We start from the raw sequence: 17,694 nt of genomic DNA on the forward strand, positions 1-17,694 counted from the left end.
TCACCCTAACCTTTACCCTCACCCTAACCCTAATCTTTTCCGTAAAACTAACCCTAGCCCTAAACCTCACACTAAACATAGCCCTCACCCTAACCATAACCCTACCCTCAAATTAACCCTCACTCTAACCCTAACAGTATCCCGCATACTAACCCTAACCCTTACCCTCACACTAACCCTAAACCTATCCCTAACCCTCTCCCTCAACTTAACCCTCACCCTCACCCTAAACTTTACCCTAACCCTAACCCTCAGAGTAATCCTAGCCCTCACCCTAAACCTAACCCTAACCCTCAACTTAATCCTCACCCTAACCGTAAACCTAACCCTCACAATCAACCTAGCCCTCAACCAAAATCTAATCCTAACCCTAACCCTCACACTAACCCTTACCCTCACCCTTACCATAACCCTCATCCTCACAATAACCCTCACAATAACCCTCACCCGAACCCTAACCCTAACCCTCACACTAACCCTCACCCTCACTCTAACACTAACCCTCACCCTAAACCTAAACCTAACCCTAACCCTAACCCTCACCCTCATCCTAAACCTTAATCTCAACCTCAACCTAACCCTTACACTAACCCTAACCCTCACCCTAACCCTCACCCTCAGCCTAACTCTAACTCTAACTCTAATCCGAACCCTCACCTTCAGCCTCACGCTAACCCTAACCCTAAACCTCACCCTCATACTGACCCTCACCCTAATCTTCACCCTCGCACTCAACCTCACCGTAACCCTAAACATAACCCTAAACCTCACCCTAACCCTTACCCTTAACCTCACCCTCAACCTCACCCTAACCCTAACCTTAAACGTAACCCTCACCCTAACCCTAATGCTAGCCCTAACCTCATACTCACCCTAAACCTCACCCTAACCCTTAACCTCACCGTAAACCTAACCCTAACCCTAACCCTAACCCTAACCTTCAACCTAACCCTCAACCTAACCCTAACCCTATGCCTAACCCTCACCCTCATCCTAAACCTCACATTCACCCTAACCCTAACCGTTGCCCTCTCTAAAACCCTAACCCTATCCCAAACCCTAACCCTTACAAGAACGCTAACCCTCAGCCTAACCCTGACCAGAACCCGAACCCGTACCCTCACACTAACCCTAACCATATCCCTAAATCTAACCCTCACACTACCACTTAACCTCACCCTCACATTAACCCGACCACTCAGCCTAACCCTCATCCTAACCTTAAGCCTAACCCTAACCCTCACTCTAACAATAACCCTAAACCTAAACCTAACCCTAACCCTCACACTCACCCTCACCCTCAGCCTAATCCTAACCCTCACCCTCATCCTAACTCTAACCCTAACCCTAATCCTAACCCTCATACTCTCCCTCACCCTCACAGTTACCCTAACCCTAACCCTCACCCTATACCTAACCCTCACCCTAATCCTAACTCTCACCCTAACCCTAACCCTACCCCTCAAGCTAACCCTTACCCTAACCCTAAACATAACCCTCACCCTAACACTAACCCTCACCCCCACCCTAACCCTCACCCTCACCTGAAACCTCAACCACATCCTAACCCTCATCCTCACCCTAAATAAAACCCTAACACTAACCCTCATCTTAAACCTAACCCTAACCCTCACCCTTACCCTCACCCTCACCCTCAGACTAACCTTAACTCTAACCCTAATCCTCACCTCTTGAGTACTACCTCCACTTCTGGCTTTTTGCTTGTTCATGGGAAAGAATAGCATCTATTCTGTTTGTCTGCCTGGGCTGCCTTTGAACTGCATTCCTCCAATCCCAGCCTTCTGAGTAGCGAGGATCACCAGCATGAACCTCCAGTGCTAAGCAGCCTTGCTGATTTTCACAGGAAAAGAATGACTCAGGACCTGCTGTTGTTTAGAGCCCTTCGTTAGCATTTATTTTATAAACCCTCATCTGGTTATTGCTCTACACAGTCTGCACGTATTAACTCACTTGTTTCTTACAACCACCCCAGGAGATAAGGCAACACAGCTCCCCTGAAGCAGACATTGCCATTGACCTGCCTAACCCTAATCCTCTTCTTCACCCTAACCCTTATCATCACCCTAAACCTAATCCTATCCCTAGACCTAACTCTAAATCTAAAGCTCACACTAAAACTAGCCCTCACCCAAACCATAAACCTACACTCACCTTAAGCCTCACCTTAATCCTAACCCTCACCCTAACCCTAACCCTTAGCCTCACCCTAACCCTAACCCTATCCCTAACCTTCTACCTCACCCTAAGCCTCAACATCACCCTAACACTAACACTTACCCTCACCCTAACCCTAACACTAACACTAACCCTAACACTCACACTAACCCTAACCCTCATCCTCACCCTAAGACTCACCCTCACCCTAACACTTACCCTCATTCTAACCCTAACCCTAACCCTAACCGTAAACCTCACAGTAATCCTAACCCTCACATTAAACCTAACCCTATCCCTCAACTTAACCCTCACCCTAACCCTAACCCTAATGCTCACCGTAACCAAAAACCTAACCCAGACCTTCACCCTAAACCTCACCCTAACACTAATCCTAACCCTAACCCTCACCCTAACCCTAAACCTCAACCTAATCCTCACCCTAAACCTCACCCTATCCCTATCCCTGACACAAGCCCTAACACTCAACCTAATCATCACCCTAACCCTCACCCTAATGCTAAACCTAACACTAAACCTCACCCTAACCCTCACCCTAACCCTAAACATAACCCTCAACCTCAACCTAGCCCTCATGCTAACCCTAATCCTAACCCTAACCCTCACCCTAACCCTTACCCTCACCCAAACCATAACCCTCACCCTCACAATAACCTTCACAATAACCCTAACCCAAACCCTAACTCTAACCCTCACCCTAAACCTCACACTCAATCTAACTGTAAACCTCACCCTAACCCTCTCCCTAAACCTAACCCTAAGCCTAACTCTAACCCTCACCCTAAACTTCACGCTCACCCTAATCCTAAACCTAACCCTCAACCTCACCCTAACACTCACACTAAAACTTAAGCTCAGCCCCAACCTAACCCTTACACTCACCCTAACATTCATCCTCATCCTAACTCTAAACCTAACTCTAATACGAACCCTCACCCTCAGCCTCACACTAACCCTAATCCTAAACCTCACCCTCACCCTTACCCTCACCATAACCCTCAACCTCGCCCTCAGCCTCACCCTAAACCTATCCCTAGCCCTCACACTAACCCTAAAACTCACCCTAACCCTAACCCTAACCCTCACCCTCAAACTCACCCTAAACCTAACCCTAAACTTAACCCTCAGCTTAACCCTAATGCTAGCCCTAACCCTCACACTCACCCGAAAACTCACCCTAACCCTTACCCTCACCGTAAATCTAACTCTAACCCTAACCCTCAACCTCAACCTAACCCTCACACTAACCCTAACCCTAACCCTCACCCTAACCCTAAGCCTAACCCTTATCCTCACCCTAGCTCTCACCATAACCCTAATCCTAACCCTAACCCTCACACTAACCCTAACCCTCACCCCAACCCTAACCCTCACCCTCAAACTAAACCTCACCCTAACCCTACTTCTAACCCTCACCCTAACCCTCACCCTATCCCTATCGCTGACACCAACCCTAAACCTCAACCTACCCCTCACGCTAACGCTCACCCTAACCCTAACCCTAACACTAAACCTCACCCGAACCCTCACCCTAACGCATAACCTCACCCTCACCCTAACCCTCACACTTATCCTAACCCTCACCTTAACCCTAAATATAAACTTCATCCTAACCCTAACCCACACCCTCGGCTTAACTGTAACCCTCACCCTAACCATAACCCTATCCATAACCCTCACCATAACCCTAACCCTAACTCTCATCCTCAACCTAACCCTAACCCTAAACCTCACCCTAAACCTCACAATCACCCTCAAAATAACCCTAACTCGAACCCTAAATCTAAACTTCACCCTAACCCTCACCCTCACTCTAACCCTAAACCTCACCCTAACACTCACCCTATCCCTATCCCTGACACTAACCCTAACTCTCAACCTAAATCTCACCCTAACCCTTAAACTCACCCTCACCCTAACCCTCACACTAATCCTAACCCTCACCCTAATCCTAAACTTAACCATCACCCTCAACCTAGCCCTCACCCTAACCCTAACCCTAACCCTCACCCTAACCCTAACCCTAACCCTCACCTTAACCCTAAATCTAAACCTAACCCTAAGCCTATCCCTCACCCTCACCAGAGCCCTCACCCTCACCATAACCCTCAACTTCGCCCTCACCCTCACATTAACCCAAACCCTCAACCTAACCCTCAACCTAACCCTCACCCTAACCCCAACCCTAACACTAAACCTCACCATAACCCTCAACCTAACCCTTAACCTCACCCTCACCCTAACCATCACCTAATCCAAACCCGCACCCTAATCCTAAACCTAAACGTCACCCTCACCCTAACCCATACCCTCAGCCTAACTCTAACCCTCACCCTAACCCGAACCCTATCCCTCACCCTCACCCTAACCTTAACCCTAACGCTATCCCTCACCCTAACCCTGAACCTAACCCTCATCCTCAATCTAGCCCACACCCTAACCCTAATCCTAACCCTAACCCTCAACTTAACCCTTACCCTCACACTAACCATAACCCTCACCCTAACCCTAACCCTAATCCTCACCGTAACCCTCACTCTAAACCTTACCCTCACCCTAACCATAACCCTCAGCCTCACAATAACCCTCACAATAACCCTAACCAGTACCCTAACTCTAACACTCACCCTAACCCTCACCCTCACTCTAAACCTAAACCTCACCCTAACCCTAACCCTAAGCCTTACTCTAACCCTAACCCTAAACCCCTAAACGTAACCCTCACCCTAACCCTAATGCTAGCCCTAATCCTCACATTCACCCTAAACCTCACCCTAACCCTTACCCTCACAGTAAACCTAACCCTAACATTAACCCGAACCCTCAACCTAACCCTCAACCTTACCCTAACCCTATGCCTAACCCAAACCCTAATCCTGAATCTCACCCTCAACCTAACTGTAACCCTTACCTTCTCCATAACCCTATCCCTATCCCAAAACCTAACCCTCAGCCTCACCCTTAACCTCACCTGAACCCAAACCCGTACGCTCACCCTAACCCTAACCCTATCCCTAAACCTAACCCTCACACGAACACTAAACCTCACCCTCACATTAACACGATCCCTCACCCTAACCCTCATCCTAACTGTAAGCCTAACCCTAACCCTCACTCTAAACGTAAGACTAAACCTGAACCTAACCCTCACCCTCACTCTAACCCTCACACTCACCCTCACCCTCAGCCTAAACCTAACCCTAATCCTAACAATAACCCTCACCCTCATCTTAACTCTAACCCAAATCCTAAACCTAACCCTCACACTCTCCCTCACACTCACACTAACCCTAACACTAATCCTCACCCTAAACCTAACCCTTAGCCTAACCCTAACCCGCACACTCACCCTAACCCTCACACTAACCCTAAACATCACCCTAACCCTAACCCTATCACTCAAGCTAACCCTTACCCTAACCCTAAACCTAACCCTCACCCTAACACTAACCCTCAACCCCACCCAAACCCTCACCCTCATCTGAAACCTCAACCTCACCCTAACCCTCATCATTACCCTAAATAAAGCCCTAACCCTAAGCCTCACACTAACCCTAACCCTAACCCTCACCCTTACCCTCACCCTCACCCTGAGCCTAACTTTAACCCTAAACCTAATCCTAACCCTAAACCTCAACGTCACCCTGACCCTCACCCTAAACCTTACCCTCACCCTAACAGTAACCCTAACCCTAACCCTCATACTAAATCTAACCCTCACCATATCCCTAAGCCTACCCCTCAACCTAACCCCCACACTAACCCTAAACCTAACCCTCACGCTAAAGCTAAACCTCACCCTAACCCTAACCCTCACCCTCACCCTCACACTCACCCTAACCCTTATACTCACCTTAAGCCTAACACTAACACTAACCCTAAAACTAAACCTAACCCTCACTCTAACCCTAACTCTAAACTTCACCTTAACCGTAACCCTCACCCTAACTGTCACCCTCACCGTCACCTTAACCCTCACCCTAACCCTAACTCTAACCCTCACCTTAACCGTAACCCTCACCCTAACCCTCACCCTCAACCTAATCATCACCCTAACCCTAACCCTTACTTAGTTGAACCCCTCACCCTCACCTTCACCCTCACCCTAAGCCTCACCCTAACCTTAGCCCTCAACTTAACCCTAACCCTAATACTAACCCTCACCCTCACCCTAACCCTCACCCTCACCAGAGCCCTCTACTTAACCCTAACCCTAATCCTAACTCCCACCCTAACACTCACACTCAAGCTCAGGCTAACCCTCACCCTCATCCTAATCCTAAACCTAACCCTCACCATCACCCTAACCCTCAACCTAACCCACACCCTCATCCTAATCCTAACCCTAACCCTAACCCTCACACTAAACCTAACCCTCACCCTCACACTCACCCTAACCCTCACACTAACCCTAACCCTCATCCTCACCCTAAACCTCACCCTAACCCTAACCCAACCCCTCACCCTAACCCTCACCCTATCCCTATCCCTGACACTAATCCTAACCCTCAACCTAACCCTCAACCTAACGCTCAATCCTAACCCTAACCCACAATCTAACCCTAATCCTCACCCTCAACCTAACCCTTAACCTCACCCTCACCCTCACCCTAACCCTCACACTAACCCTAACCCTCACCCTAACCATAACCCTAAATGTCACCCTCACCCTAACCTTCACTCTCAGCCTAACTTTAACCCTCACCCTGACCCTAAACCTAACCTTCACACTAACCCGAAACCTAACCCTCACACTCCCCCTAACACTCACGTTAACCCTAACGCTCATTCTCACACTAACCCTCACCCTAACCATAACCCTCACACTAAACCTAACACTCACCCTAACCCTAACTCTACCCCTCACCGTTACCCTCATCCTAACCATAACCATAACCCTCACCATAACCCTAAACCTAACTCTCACCCTCAACCTAGCCCTCACCCTAACCCTAATCCTATCCCTAACCCTCACCCTAACCATATCCCTCACCCTTACAATAACCCTCACCCTAACCCTAACCCAAAACCTAACTCCAATCATCAACCCAACCCTAAACCTCACCATCACCCTTTCCCTCACCCTAAAACTCAACCTAACCCTAACTTTAAGCCTAACCCTAACCATCAACCTAACCCTCACCCTAACCCTAATCCTAAACCTAACCCTCATCCTCACCCTTACCCTTAACCTCAGCCTTACCCTAACCCTCACACTAACCCTAACCCTCACCCTAATCCAAAGCATAAACGTCACCCTCAACCTCAAGCTCACCTTCAGACTAACTCGAACCCAAAGGCTAATCCAAACCCTCACCCTCAGCCTCAACCTAACCCTAACCCTAACCCTCATCCTCACCCTAACCCTCAGCCTCGCCCTGACCCTCACACTAACCCTAATCCTAACCTAACTCTCATCCTAACCCTAAACCTCAACCTAACCCTAACCCTAACTCTCACCCTAAACCTAACCCTAAACCTAATCCTAACACTACCCCTCACCCTAACCCTCATGCTAACCCTAAATCTAACCCTAACCCTCACCCTACACCTCACACTAACCCTAACCCTGAAAGTAAACCTCACCCTAAACCTCACCCTCAGCATAACTCTAACCCTCACCCTAACCACAAACCTAACCCTCACACTAACCCTAACCCTAATCCTCACCATCACCCTAACCCTAAACTAATCCTCACCCTAACCCTCACCCTAATACTCACAGTAACCCTAAAACTCACCCTCACCCTAGCTCTAACCCTAACACTCAAAGTAAACCTAACCCTATCCCTAACCGTCACCCTTACCCTAAAGCTCACCCTCACCCTAACCCTAAAACTACCCCTCACCCTAACCCGCATGCTAACCCTAAATCTAAAACTAACCCTCACCCTAACCATCACCCTAACCCTAAATCTTACCCTAACCCTCACCCTAACTCTAACCCTTACTCTCACCCTAAACTAACCTTAATTCTAAGACTATCCCTCAACCTCACCCTAGCCCTCACACTAACCCTAATCCTAACCCTAACCCTCACCCTCACCCTAATCTTCGCCCTAACCCTCACCCTAACAATAGCCCTAACCCTCACCCTAACCCTCACCCTAACCTTAATCCTAAACATAACCCTCACCCTCACCCTAACGCTCACCCTTACCCTTAAACTCAGCCTCACCCTAAACCTCAAACTAAACCTACCCCTCACCCTAACACTAAACATAAATGTCACCCTCACCCTCACCCTCAGCCTCAGCCTAAATCTAACCGTAACGCTAATCCGAAACCTCACACTCAGGCTCACCCTAACCCTAACCCTAACCATCACCCTCACTCTCACCATCACCCTAACCCTCACCCTAACCCTAAACCTTACCCTCAATCTAACCAAACACTATCCCTGAACCTAACACTCACACTAACCCTAAAGCTCACCCTCATCCTAAACCTCTCCCTCACACTAAGGCTTACCCTCACCCTAACCCTAACCCTATGCCTCAACCTAACCCCAACCCTAACCCTCACACTAAACCTAGCCCTCACCCTAACCCTAACCCTAGCCCTCACCTTAACCCTCAACCTAACCCTAACCCTAACCCTAACCCTCACCCTAACCCTTACCCTCACACTAAAGCTAACCCTAACCCTCACCTTAACTTTATCCTCACTGTAACCCTAACCCTGACACTAAATCTATCCCTCACGCCAACTCTAACCCTGGCCCTCACACTAACACCCACCCTAAACCTAACCGCAACCCTCATCCTAACCCTAACACTCACCCTCACCCTAAACCTCACCCTAATCCAAACCCTCACCCTAATCCTAAGCCTAACCCTCACACTAATCCTATCCCTCACCCTAACCCTCACCCTCACCCTAGTCCTCTCCCTAACACTAACACTTATCTAACTGAAACCCTCAACCTAACCCTAACCCGAACCCTAAAAATAACCATCACCCTACCCCTCATCTTACCCTAACCCTAACCCTAACCCTAACCCTAACCCTCACCCTAACCCAAACGCTAAACCGCAGTCTCACATTAACTCTCACACTAACCCTAAACCTAACCCTTACCCTCACCCTCAGGCTTACATTAACCCTAACCCTAACCCTCATACTAACCAAAACCCTCAACCTAACCCTAACCCTACACCTCACTCTAACCCTCATCCTAACACTAACCTAACCCTAAACCTAAACCTAACACTCACCCACACCCTCACCCTCAGCCTAAACCTAACCCTAACCCTAATCCTAAAACTAATACTCAACCTCACTCAAACTCTAGCCCTAAACCTATCCCTAAACCTCACACTAACCCTCACCCTAACCCATATCCTAACCACTACAATAACCCTAACCGTAAACCCAAAACTAACTCTCACCCTCAAATTAACCCTAACCCCAACCCTACCACTCACCATAACCCTAACCTTCACCATCAACCTAATCCTCACCCTAACCCAAATCCTTAGCTAACCGAAAACCTCAATCGAACTCTAAACCTAACCGTAACCCTAACCCTCACTCTACACCTCACCCTAAAACTAACACTAATCCTAACACTCACCCTCACCCTAACCCTAACCCTACCCTAACCCTCAAACTAAACCTATCCCTCACCCTAATCCAAAGCCTAACCCTAACACTCAACCTCAACCTAGCCGTCACCATAACCCCAATCCTAACCCTAACCCTCAAACTAACCCTAACCCTCACCCTCACTTTCACCCTAACCCTAACCCTCACACTAACCCTCATCATAACCCTATCCCTAATCCTAACCCTCAGCCTCACCCTCACCTTCAACCTAACCCAAACACTAACCCTCACCCTAACCCTCACACTAACAGTCACGCTAAACCTAACCCTCACTCTCACACTAAACCTCACCTTAACGCTTACCCTCATCCTAAACCTAACCCAAACCCTAACCCTCACACTAAACCTAACCCTCACCCTAACCCTAATCCTAACCCTCAAGCTAACACTCACCTTAACCCTAACCTTACACCTCACCCTAAACCTAAACCTCACCCTCATCCTAAACCTAACCCTAACCCTAACCCTCACAGTAAACCTAACCCTCACCCTAACCCTAATCCTAACCCTCAAGCTAACACTCACCCTAACCCTAACCTTACACCTCACCCTAAACCTAAACCTCACCCTAATCCTAAACCTAACCCTAACCCTCACCCTCAATCTAGCCCTTACCTTAACCCTAATCATAACCTTAACCCTCAACCTACCCTAACACTCATCCTCACCCTAACCCTCACCCTAACCCTAACCCTCACCCTAACCCTAACCATAATCCTAACACTAACCCTCACTCTCACACTCACCCTAACCCTAAACCTAACCCAAAACCTCACAGTAAGCATAACCATCACTCTAACGCTCACCCTAACCCTAAAGTTCACTCTAAGCCTTACCCTCACCCGAACCCTAAACCTAACCCTGATCCTCACTCTAACCCTAAGCCTAACCCTATCCCTCACAGTACCCCTCTTCCTAACCCTAAACCTAAACCTAACCGTCACCCTCACACTAACCCTAACTCTAACCCTAACCCTAACCCTCACACTAACCCTAACCCTCACACTATCCCTAACCCTACCCCTCACCCTATCCCTCATCCTAACCCTAACCTAACCCTAAACCTAAACCTAACCCTCACACACAGCCTCAACCTCAGCCTAACCCTAACAATGATCCTAACCCTAATCCGGACCATCACCCTCTTCCTAGCCCTAACCCTAAACCTAACCCTCAGCCTCACCCTCAGCCTAACCATAAACCTAACCCTCACCCCAAACCTAACCCTAACTCTCACACTCAACCTCACCCTAACCCTAAACCTAACCCTAACCCTCACCCCAACCCTAACCCTAGTACTAACTCTAACCCTCACCCTCACACTAACCCTCACCCTAACCCTTACCGTCACCCTAACACTAACCCCAAGCCTAAGCCTATCCCTCACACTAAACCAAACCTTCACTCTAACCCTAATCCTACCCTCAGCCTAACGCTCACCATAACCTTTACCCTAAATCTAATCCTCACCCTATCCCTAACCCTAACCCTAACCCTCACCCCCACCCAAGTCCTCACCTTAAACCTACCCATAACCCTCACACTCACCTTATCCTTAATGCTAACCCTAGCCTTCACCCTCAACCTAACACTCACCCTAACCCTTACCCTCACCTTAACCCTCACCGTAACACTAACCCTCACCCTAACACTAACCCTAACCCACACCCTAACACTCAACCTCAACCGAAGCCTCACCATAACACTATTCCTCACTGTCACCCTAACCCTCACCCAAACCCTAAAGCTCACCCACACCTTAACCCTCACCCTCACCTGAACCCTCATCCTAACCCTAACCCTTAACCCTCATCCTCACCCTAAACATAACCTTAACACTAACCCTCACATTAACCCTAAACCTAACCCTCAACCTAACCCTCAACCTCACCCTCACCCTCATCCTAAGCCTAACCCTAACCCTAAAACTAATCCAAAACCTAAACCTCTCCCTCACCTTCACCCTAACCCTAACATTTAGCCTATCCCTAACCCTCACATGCACCTTAACCCTAATCCTAACCCTAATATTAACCCTCACACTCACCCTAATCCTAAAACTAATACTCACTCTGAAACTAACCCTTACCCTAACCCTTATCCTCACCCTAAATCTAACCCTAACCCTAAATCTAACCTTCACACTAAACCTAACCATCATCCTAACCCTAACCCTCACCCTAACCCTCACCCTCACTCCTTCCCTCACCCTAAGCCAAACCCTAACCCTAACCCTAGTCCTAAACCTAACACTTTCCCTCAACCTCACCCTAACCCTAAACCTAACACTCACCCACACCCTAACCCTCACTATAACACAAACTTTCACGCTCACCCTAACCCTCACCCTCACCCTAAACATCACGCTAACTGTAACCCTCACCATAACTCTAAACCTAACCCTATGCCTAACCTTCACTGTCACCCTAATGCTAACCATAAGCCGAACCTTCACCCACAACCTAACGCTCACACTCACCCTCACCCTAAACATCACCGTAACCCTCACCCTCACCCTAAACATAACCCTAACCCTACCCCTCACCCTAACCCTTAACCTAACCCTAACCTGTACACGAAACCTAACCCTCACCCTAACCTTACCGTATCCCTCACCCTCAGCCAAACCCTAACCCTACCACTAGTCTTAAACCTAACCCTTTCCCTCACCCTCAACCTAACCCTAAACCTAACCCTAACCCTCACCCTAACCCTCACCATAACACTAACCCTAACTCTCACCCTCACCATAAACCTAACCCTAACCCTAACCCTCACCCTAACCCTAAAGCTAACTCTGACCCTCACTCTCCAACTAACCCTCACCCTAAACCTTAACCTCACCCTAACCCTAACTGTAACCCTAAAACTCACACTAAACTTAAGCCTCAACCTAACCTTACGCTATCCCTCATCCTAACACATACCCTAACCCTAACCCTAACACTCACCCTCACCCTAACCCTAACCCTAACACTCACCCTCACCCTAACCCTAACCGTCACCCTAACCCAAAACCGCAACCACACCCTAACCTTCACACTCACCCAAACCCTCACCCTCAACCTAACCCTCACCCTCACCCTAAACCTCACCCTAACCCGAACCCAAACCTAACCCTCACCCTAACTTTAACGCTAAACCTGAACCTAAGCCTCAAACTAACCCTCACCCTAACCCTTATCCTCACCCTAACTCTAACCCTAACCGTAATCCTAACCCTCACAATAAACCTAACCCTCATCCAAAACCTAACCCTATCCCTAAACTTAACCCTCACCCTAACCCTAACTCTAACCCTAACCCTCACTGTAACCTTAACCCTAATGCTCACCCTCACCGTAACCCTCATACTAAACCTGACACTCACACAAACCCTATCCCTCACCCTAACCCTCACCCTAACCCTAACCTTCACCGTCACCCTAAACCTAAACCTAACCTCACCCTCACCCTAATGCTAACTGTCACCTAAACCTCACCCTACCCCTAACCCTCAGCCACACCCTAACCCTCACCCTCACCCAAACACTCACCCTCACCCTCAGCCTCACCCTCACCCTAATCCTCAACCTAACACAAACCTTGGCGTAAACGAAATCCTCAACCGAAACCTAACCCCAACCCTAACCCTGACACTCACGCTACCCCTCACCCTAACCCTAACCCTAACCCTAACCCTCGCCCTCATCCTTACCTTCACCCTAACCATTAACCTCAGCCTAACCCTCACCCTAAACCTCACTCTAATCCTAATCCTCACCCTCACCCACACCCTACCTCAAACCTAACCCTAACCCTCACCTTAACCTTTACCCTCAACCTATACCTATCACTGAGTCTCACCCTAACCCTCACCCAAACCATAAAACTAACTGTAACGCTGACCCTCACCCTCTCCCTAACCACCATCCTAACCCTTACCCTCACCCTAACCCTAACCCTCACGCTAACAGTCACCCTCACCCTAACCCAAATTATAATCCTCACCCTAACCCTAACCCTAACCCTATCCCTCAACCTCAAACTAACCGTCACACTAACCCTTACCCTCACCCTAATGCTAAGCCTTACCCTCACACTAACCCTAACCCTCACCCTAACCATAACCCTACCCCTCACCCTAACCCTCATCGTAACCCTAAACTAAACCTAACCCTAAACCTAACCCTCACCTTCACCCTCAACCTCAGCCTAACCCTAACCTTAACCCTAATCCAAACCCTAATCCTCACCCTAACCCTAACCATTATCCTAATTCTAACCCTAATCCTCACCCTAAACCTAACACTCAGCCTAAATTTCACCCTAAACCTAAACCTAACCATAACGCTCACCCTCACCCTAAACCTCACCCTAACCCTTACCCTCAGCCTAACCCTCAGTCTAACCCTCAACCTAACCCTAACCCTAACCCTAACCCTCACCGTCACCCTCACCCTAACTCTCACCCTAATCCTAACCCTAAACCTCACCCTAACCTTAACCTCAACCTGTACCCTGACACTAAACCTAACCCTCACCCTAACATTAACCCTAAAACTAACCCTCACCCTAACCCTCACACTAAACCTAAACGGCACCCTAACACTCACACTCAACCTAAACCTCACCCTAAACCTAACCCTAACTCTCACCCTCAACCTTGCCATCACCCTAACCCTATTCCTAACTCTAACCCTCACCCTAATCCTAACCCACAAACTCACGCTAACACTCACCCTCACACTACGCCTAAACCTACCCCTACCCTGAACCTCACAGTCATCCTAATCCTAACCCTAACCCTCACCCTCACTGGAACCCTAACCCTAACCCTCACCATAACACTAAACCTAACTCTAACCCTAACCCTCACCCTCACCCTTGCCCTCACCCTAACCCTAATCCTAACCCTAAACCTCATATAAACCTCACCCTAACCCAACCCAAACTCTCACCCTAACCCTAACCCTAACCCTAAACCCCACGCTAAGCCTCGCCTAAGCCTAAGCCTAAGCTTAAGCCTAACCCTAACCCTAACCCTAACACTAACACTAACTCTAACTCTAAAGCTCACTCTCACCCTAACCCTAACTCTAACCCTAACACTAAACCTAAACCTCATCCTAACCCTAATCCTAACCCTCAGCCTCACCCTCACCATAACCATAACCGTAACCCTAACCCTAAAATAACCCTCACCCTAACTCTAACCCTTACCCTCACCCCCAAGCTTGGACTAAGCCTAAGCCTAAGCCTAAGCCTAAGCCTAACCCTAACCCTCACACTCACCCTCACCCTAACCCTAACTGTAACACTAACCCTAACACTAACCCTCATACTATCACTCACGCTAATGCTAACTCTAACCCTAAACCTCACCCTCATCCTAACCCTCACCCTCACCCTCACCCTCACCCTAACACTAAGCCTAACCCTAACCCTAACCCTAACCCTAAACCTTACACTCAACCTCACCCTAAAACTAAGCCTAAGCCTAAAACTAACCCTAACCCTCACTCTCACCCTATCCCTCACCCAAACCCTAACCCCAACACTAAGCCTAACCCTAACCCTAACCCTAACCCTAAACCTTACACTCAACCTCACCTTAAAACTAAGCCTAAGCCTAAAACTAACCCTAACCCTCACTCTCACCCTATCCCTCACCCAAACCCTAACCCCAACACTAACCCTAACCCTAACCCTCACCCTAACCCTCACCCTAACCCTAACTCTAACCCTAAAGCTCACCCTCAACCTAACCCTAACCCTAAACCTCATCCTCAGCCTCAACCTCAACATAACCTTAACCCGAAGCCTAACCCTAACAATAACCCTATCCCTAACACTAATCCTATCCCTAACCTTCACCTTAACCCTCACCCTAAACATAACCCTAATCCCACCCTCACCCTAGCTCTCACCCTAACGCTAATACTAACCCTAACAATCACCCAAAATCTCTCACTAATCCTAACCCTAAACCTGACACTAACCTTAACCCTCACACTCACATTCACCCTCAAACTAAACATAAACATAATCCTAAGCATAACCCTCACTCTCACCCTCATCCTAACCCTACCCCTAACCCTAACCCTCATCCTAACCCTAAACTCCACCCTAAGCCTAACCCTCACCTTAACGCAAACCCTCAACCTGAACCTAACCCTCACCCTAAACATAACCCTAATCCTCACCCTCACACTAGCCCTCACCCTAACCCTAATCCTAACCCTAACCCTCACCCAAACTCTCACCCTAATCCTAACCCTAACCCTCACCCTAATCTAACCCTCACCCTCACCCTCAGCCTCAGCCTAAGCCTAAGCCTAAACCTTATCCTAACCATAACCCTCACCCTCACCCTCATCCTAACCCTACACCTAACCCTAACCCTCACCCTAACCCAACCTCCACGCTAAACCTAACCTTCACCTTAAAGCTAACCCTCACCCTAACCCTAAGCCTAACTCTAACACCAAACCTTATCCTCACCCTAACACTAACCCTAACACTAACCCTTACACTAAACCTCACCCTAATGCTAACTGTAACCCTAAACCTCATGCTGACCCTAACCCTAACCCTCACCCTAACCCTCACCCTCAGCCTAACCCTAAGCCAAAGCCTAATCCTAACCCTAACCCTCACACTCACCCTCACCCTAACCCATACCCTAATCCTAATCCAAACCCTAACCCTAACCCTAACACTCACCCTAACCCTCACCCTAACCCTAACAATAACAGTAAAAATAACCCTAACCCTAACCCTCACCCTAACACTAACTCTAAACCTAAACCTCACTCTCACCCTAACCATAACCCTAAACCTAAACCTAACCCTAACCCTCACCCTGAACCTAACCCTGAACCTCACCATAACCCTAACCCTAACCCTCACCCTCACTGAAACCCTCAACCTAACCCTAATCCTAAACCTAACCCTGACTCTAACCCTCACCCTAACCCTAACCTTAACACTCACCCTAACACTAATCCTATCCCTAACCCTCACCCTAAAACTTACCCTCACTCTTACACTAACCCTAACCCTAACACTAACCCTCACACTAACCCTAAAACTCACCATAACTCTAACCCTCACACTAACCCTCACCCTAGCGCTCACCCTAACCCTAATCCTAACCCTAAACTTCATCCTCACCCTCACCATAACCCTAACCGTAACCCTCACCCTAACCCTCAACGTCACACTCGGCCTAAGCCTAAGCCTAAGCCTAAGGTTAAGGCTAACCTTCAAACTCACCCTCACCCAAATCCTAACTGTAACACTAACACTAACACTCACAGTAACACTCACCCTAACGCTAAATCTAACCCTATACCTCACCCTCACCGTAACAATAACCCTCACCCTCAACCTCACCCTCAGCCTAAACCTAACCCTAACCCTAATCCTAAACCTAACCCTCACCCTCACCCTCACCCTAAACTTAAACCTAACCATAACCCTCACACTCACCGTCACCCTAACCGTAACCCTTAAGCTAACCCTCACCCTATCCCTCATCCTAACCCTCACGAAAACCCTAACCCTCACTCTCACCCTATCCCTCACCCTAACCATCACGAAAACCCTAACCCTCACTCTCAGCCTAACCCTCACCCTAACCCTTAACGTCACCCTAACCGTAACCATAACGCTCACTTTCACCCTAAACCTAACCCTAACGCTCACCATCACCCTAACCCTCACTTAAAACCTAACCCACACCCACACCCTAAACCTCAGTCTCACCCTCACCCATATCCTCACGCTAATCCTCACCCTCACCCTAAACATCAGCCTAAGCCTAACCCTCACCCTTACCCTAACTCTCACCCTCACCATCACCCTCAGCCTAACCCTAATCCTAACCGTAATCCTAACCCTAAACCT

This window comes from Dipodomys merriami, unplaced genomic scaffold, assembly GCF_024711535.1.
Source record: "Dipodomys merriami isolate MVZ:Mamm:240054 unplaced genomic scaffold, mDipMer1.0.p SCAF_67, whole genome shotgun sequence".
NCBI lineage: Eukaryota > Metazoa > Chordata > Mammalia > Rodentia > Heteromyidae > Dipodomys > Dipodomys merriami.